The sequence below is a fragment of the Cebus imitator genome, unplaced genomic scaffold, assembly GCF_001604975.1.
Source record: "Cebus imitator isolate Cc_AM_T3 unplaced genomic scaffold, Cebus_imitator-1.0 Scaffold207, whole genome shotgun sequence".
Classification (NCBI taxonomy): domain Eukaryota; kingdom Metazoa; phylum Chordata; class Mammalia; order Primates; family Cebidae; genus Cebus; species Cebus imitator.
Window position 1 is genome coordinate 1,134,374 of NW_016107522.1, and position 5,887 is coordinate 1,140,260.

Below are 5,887 nucleotides of genomic sequence, written 5' to 3' on the forward strand. Positions count from 1 at the left end.
TGGTGGGGGAGATGGTGATGGTGGTGATGCTGGTGGTGGTGGTGGAGGTGATGATAGTGATGATGATGGTGGTGGTGCTACTGATGGTGGTGTTGGTGTTGGTGATGATGATCATGATAGTAGTGATGTGGTAACGACAGTGGAGATGATTATGCTGATGGTGATGCTGGTGGGGATGATGGTGATGGTAGTGGTGACGGTTCTGGTGGAAACGACGGTGATGGTGGTGGTGGTTGTAGTGGTGGTGATGGGGTGGTGGAAATGATGACGATGGTGCTGGTGCTGGTGACAGTGGTAGTGGCAGTGGTGGTCATAGCGGTGGTGGTGGAAATGATGATAGTGCTGGTGACAGTGATGTTGTAGCAGTGGTGATGGTGATGGTGGTGGTGGTGGAAGTGATTGTGATGACAGTGGTCATGGTGATGGTGGAAGATGATGGTGCTGGTGGTGGTGATAGTGGTAGTGGCAGTGTGATGGTGGTGGTGGTAGTGGCAGTGGTGGTAGTGGCAGTGGTGGTCGTGGTGGTGGTGGAAATAATGATGATAGTGCTGGTGCTGGTGGTGGTGGCAGTGGTGGTAGTGGCAGTGGTGGTGGTGGAAATGATAGTGCTGGTGATGATGGTGTTGATAGTGGTGGTGGCAGTGGTAGTGGCAGTGGAGGTGGTGGTGGTGGCAGTGGTAGTGGCCGTGGTAGTGGCAGTGGTGGCAGTGGTAGTGGCAGTGGAGGTGGTGGTGGTGGCAGTGGTGGTGGTGGTAGTGGCAGTGGTAGTGGCAGTGGTGGTGATGGTGGTGGAAATAATGATGATAGTGCTGGTGCTGGTGGTGGTGGCGGTGGTGGCGATGGTGATGGTGGTGGTGGTGGCAATGGTGGTAGTTTGTTATAAGCAGGGGCATATGTAGCTGGCTCTTCACCCTTCACTTCTTCCCTTCCCACTTTTGCAGTTACGTGCTATCTGAAGAGGCAGCAGTCATCCTGAAATTTTGAGGTAGCAAGGACAGTAACAAAAAACGATTTACTAAGGGAGGCCAAGTGCAATGGTGACAGCCTGGGCCCCAGATGCCACAGATGAATGGCTGAGCCAATGCCAACAGAAGCCCGCCTCTAAACTGGTAGGTTTTGGAGAAGAATAACCTCTGCTCTGTTTTAGGCACCGTTGGACAGTGGGTTTTCTGTTCCTTGAAGTCAAACACAATACTGATGGGACACCCTCCTGGGATGTGAGCAATGCCTGTGTGCGCTGAGCTGTCAGCGCACACAGCCATGGATGTTCGCTGACCTCCTGCTCCTCTCGTTTTACACAACACTCTGTTCTTCTGTGATTCGCATTTCTTTACTTATGTATTTCATAGTTTTAGATACTTCACAGTACTTATCAGATAATCTCATTATGTGAGGTATTTGGAGGCCTGCTTTTCTATTTGTTGTTTCTTTTGATGCCTGCTCCTTGAGGCTCACTTCCTCAATGGTTTTCTAATTTTGACCAGCAAGTTCACGTGTGCTGGTCTTCCTTCTCTGTAGGACTTCCCTGTGGCCTGGATTGAGAGGATGACTGTTACTTCTGCCAGGTGTCCAGGGGGTGTTACCAGCCCAGGAATATTTCTCACGTTGATGTATTGTGTTTTGTGGTACCTAGGCCATGAGGTACAATACATTTGAACCCCGAACCCTGAACTCTAAACGATGTGGACATTGTTTGCAGAGCTTACAAATTCTCAGGAATCCTTTTTCTTTTTATTCAGCACTCAAGCGAAAATGGACAAGCTTCCTTCTTTTCACTCTTTGTTAGGGTGCAATCTGCTCTTTTACCAAATATGGAGCTTCTTGTGGGTGTCACCTTCTGCAGGGATCTCAGACACAGTTCCCCATCCTGATCTGGCCTGTGGGACTTCTCCTATATATGTACGGCTATAAACCCAAGCCCCAGTGTACATAAATGGACTCCCATCACCTTTCCTGCTCCACCAGGTATCTGAAATGCTAACACCTATTTAGTCTACTGCTTTCCATGTTTCTTTCCATTTTTGGCCCCTGATATTTACCCTCACTTCTTTTCGAACTCCGTTATGCATTTAAGAAGACATTTATTGTATTTTGTTTTGTACCTGTCAGAATCACAAGTCAGGCAGGTTTGGAAAAAGAGGTAGCTTTAAGGATGTTCTTCGCATCACTGCATCACTATTGATAATGGCCCAGCACCCCTCCCCCGAGGGAAGGAATCCAAGTACTCCCTGGGAGACAGTGAAGGGTCAGCTCCCGAGGGTGGGCCGGGCCTGATTTTATCATCAGTGTATCACCAGCACTAGCTCAATGCATGGCGTGTAGTAAGCGCTCAGTAATTTTGTGGCTGGATTTTGAACTAGGAATTAGTAATTTAATTGCTGCTACAGATTCATATGTGCCTTACTAAGCCGCATTAAAATTATTTTGTAGGAAAACATTTAATAAAGTGGGAAAATGTTCTTGACATATTTTTAGTTAAAAGAAAAAAATAATACGAAAGATAACGTAGGTTGCCTGACAGCTATGTGCAGTACAAGTTCTACTTGGAGAAATAAAATGGTGCAAGAAAAATAGATGAGAAAGATATATATATACAAAAATATTAAAAGAGGTTATCTTTGGAGTGGGATTACAGATAATTTTTGTTATTTTCTTTATACTTTTATGTTTTCTGATTTTTCATAGACAATGTGCATGACTTTTGTAATTTGTTTTAAAGAAGGCAGATAGGGCAACTGCCATCAAAGAGGGACCGCGGCAACCAAGTGACCTCCAGAGCTGACTGCTCTCCGGAAGACTTGGCCTCACTTTCGCTCTCCACACAGTTACTTCTGTTGGGTAGGTCCCAACACCTTCCCTTACCACTGGCCTGGGCATCGGGGCTTATGCAGGAAACATTTTAAAAAAGAAACAATAGCAAGAACAACATTCATAATAATAGTTACATAAAAGAAGAACAACATTAATGATAATAGTGAACACATGCAAAATATATAATGCGTCAGGACATATGTAATCATTTATATGTATTATTCAGTTAGTCCTCATGACGTAAATTACCCTATTTTATAGATAAGAAGAATGAGGCATATACATATTGTAATGTATGTATAGAAGGCATACCGTTTTCAAATATGTTACTGTATCAGTTAGGATAGGCTAGAATTTGCTGCTGTAACAAGCATCCCCAAATCTCAGCAACTAGAAGCAACATATTTCTCCCTTATATCCCACTGCCATTGTAGATCAGATCTTCTTGACTAAGGGACAACTCAGGCTCTATCTCTTTGTCTCTGCTTTTGCCAAGGCAAGGTGAAAGAGACTAGACTACAAGACTATTGTGAACTGTGTCTTACGATTTTCTCCAGGAAGTGGCACAAGTCATGTCTACTCACTGGCAAAGTGAGTCACATGACCATACCCACTCAAGAGGCCCAGGGTATGGCCTCCTACCATGTCAGCAAAGGAGACCCAGACTATTTGAAAAACAGCACAAATGACTACCATAGATATCTAAATTGATCCTCGGAAAATATTATCCTATTTTAGATTAGAATGGCTGGTTAGTGGACCCTCCCAAAGAGACCTAGTCAGAAAAAAAGGTGGAGTGTCGCACCAGTGCCTGAGTTCCAAGGCCTTAGGCCAGCTGCAGAGTTCTAGGCTGTTCTAGTCTAAGAGTCATCATGAGCAGAGGAGCCCCCAAAGCAGAAGGAAACAGTGGGCCCCTAACATCTTGTTTTTTATTCTTTCCACAGTATTTTATTCATTCCAAGAAAAAGGTTCTTGCTGCTCTTATCACGGGGGTAACACTTCCCCAAGCGAAGGAGCCGTGATGTTTCACAGCCCAGAGAAGGGTGAAAGGGCTTGGTGATGTGATAAGCCGAACCACCGTTCAGCTCCATCTCTAGCTGTGTGACCCGGGCAAACACCCAAACCTCAGAGCCTCGCTTTCCTTATCTGTACTTCTAAGGGTTCTTAGGAGGATAAAATTGGAGGAGATTACAAGTGCCTGGCGCAAGTAGTCACTCACCAGTATGTTTCTTTTATTTACTCACTGACCCAAATTATTTGACCATGTAACCCTCAGTTTTCTCATTTATATAATAGAGTTCTTAATGGTGGCTACACTTCTCTCATGCCAGTTGTATGAACCGATGCAGGTGCGAACATTTTTAAAAGCTAAAAGCACTTTAGAAAATGCAAATTTTAAAAAGCGCTCATGATAAATGTAAACACGCTGGACTTCTGGAAGGTGTATCTTAATCAGAGGACTACCGTTTTTGAAACAGAGAGCCACATTTGGCAGATATATTTTCACCTCAAGTACAAGGTCCAGGCTGGGGGCCGTTCCCATGCGGGGGTGGGAGGGGGCTCTTCCACCTGACTGGGAGGCGCTCTGACTTCCAGATTCAGCGGCTGAGTTGCGAATCCCCGCGGGGGGAAAGCGCCACTGGCCCAGGCCACTGTGCCACCCGAGCGAGCGCAGGAGGGAAGCGAAAGGCGGAGGGCCAGTGGGGAGGGGTGAGTGGCATGGCCGGTGGCTCTGCCTTACTCTTCTCTTCCTGGAAGAAAACTTGTGCGGCGGCCAGGGTCCCCAGTCCTGTCCCTGAGGGCGCTCTGTGGGTCCTGCGGGCACCGAGGTGGCCTTTCTTTAACCAGGGACGCGCGCGGGCACCACTGTCTCCCGGGGCGCGCATACAGGACGGGCCCTGCTCCAGACCCCCCGCCTTCCTCCACAGGGGGATGGGGGCTAGACTTGGGGGCTCTGGGGGAAGGGGGTCTGCACCCTGGCCTGGCAGCCCCCTCTGGCGGGGACAGTGAAGCCTTGGGGGCTTTCGAGACAGGTGCCCACGTTGCCCAAACCACGTGTTGGCGTCCCGAGGCCGTGAGGTTTTCAAAGTTGGAGTTGGGGCTGTGAGGCTGGGCAGGAGGGGCGAGATGGGGCTTCGGTGTCTGGCCTGGCGGTGGCGGGGGAGGAGTGGGGGCTCCTGAGGAGGAGTAGGCTGAGCAGGTTGTGGGGGTTGCCCAGGGGGAGGAAGGCGCCCACGCCCAGGAACAGCCCGGGAGGCAGGGCGGGGCGTGAGCTGGAAGGAGGTGGCTGTGGTGGAGACAGGAAAGGGCTGGAAAGGTGAGGACCCGCCCTGGGCATAGCGTGGAGCCCCGCTGCCACCCAGTCCCTGCCTCTCCGCGGCCTGCAGACCCGGGCCTAGGTGGGAATCAGCCTGCACGCGGCGTTCGGGAGGCGGACTCTTCCTTGAGGGGCAGGACTCTGGGGTGCCAGGAGGACTGGGCTGCCGGCTTGGCACCCATGCATTTGTTCTAATGAAAGAAGGAATGAACGGGGTGACTCTGTGGGGCTGCGCCAAGGCCGTCCCCTGCAGGGCTGCGGTGCAGTGCGGGTCTGCACACTGAGCCCCGAGGGGTCCAGTCTGGATGAAACCCGCAGGCCTTCTCCCCTGTGCACTGGTCCCGCAGCAGCCAGGAGTGCGAGGTCCTCGCGGCCCAGCCCTGTCCCTCCGTTCCCGGAGAGCGCATCATCCCCTGGGCAGAGCCCAGGCGAGGGAGAGGCCAGCAAACATCCTGGGGCGCAGGGAACTGTGGGCTGCCCACGTGGAGCCCCCTGAGCAGAGGGAAGCAGCGGGGTGGGGGCCAAGGCTCGCAGCCCGGAAGGGGGCCTTGGTGGTGGTGAGTGGTTTGGCTTTACCCTAAGCCTGAGAGGAAGCCATCGCAGGGTTAAGCAGAGGGAGGACTCCTGTACTGTCCTCTCCTGTTTTTCCTCTTTGGAAAAGGTCCCTTTGGAAACTAGGTGGGGTGGGGAGGACAGCCATGTGGTGTGTCCTCCAGGCAGGAGTGGGCCTGGTGGGTGAGGGCAGACCTGGTGGGTGAG

At 50.6% G+C, this 5,887-nt stretch overlaps 1 long non-coding RNA gene across 1 annotated transcript in view; it reads left to right on the plus strand.

The window, feature by feature from the left end:
* Nucleotides 1–5,887, plus strand: part of LOC108317783 — a 34,983-nt gene that overhangs the window by 23,241 nt on the left and 5,855 nt on the right. Inside the window, exons 2-3 of the long non-coding RNA XR_001830886.2 lie at nucleotides 942–1,109; nucleotides 2,720–2,838. This is a non-coding gene — a long non-coding RNA (uncharacterized LOC108317783). The remainder of the gene's footprint in view (nucleotides 1–941; nucleotides 1,110–2,719; nucleotides 2,839–5,887) is intronic.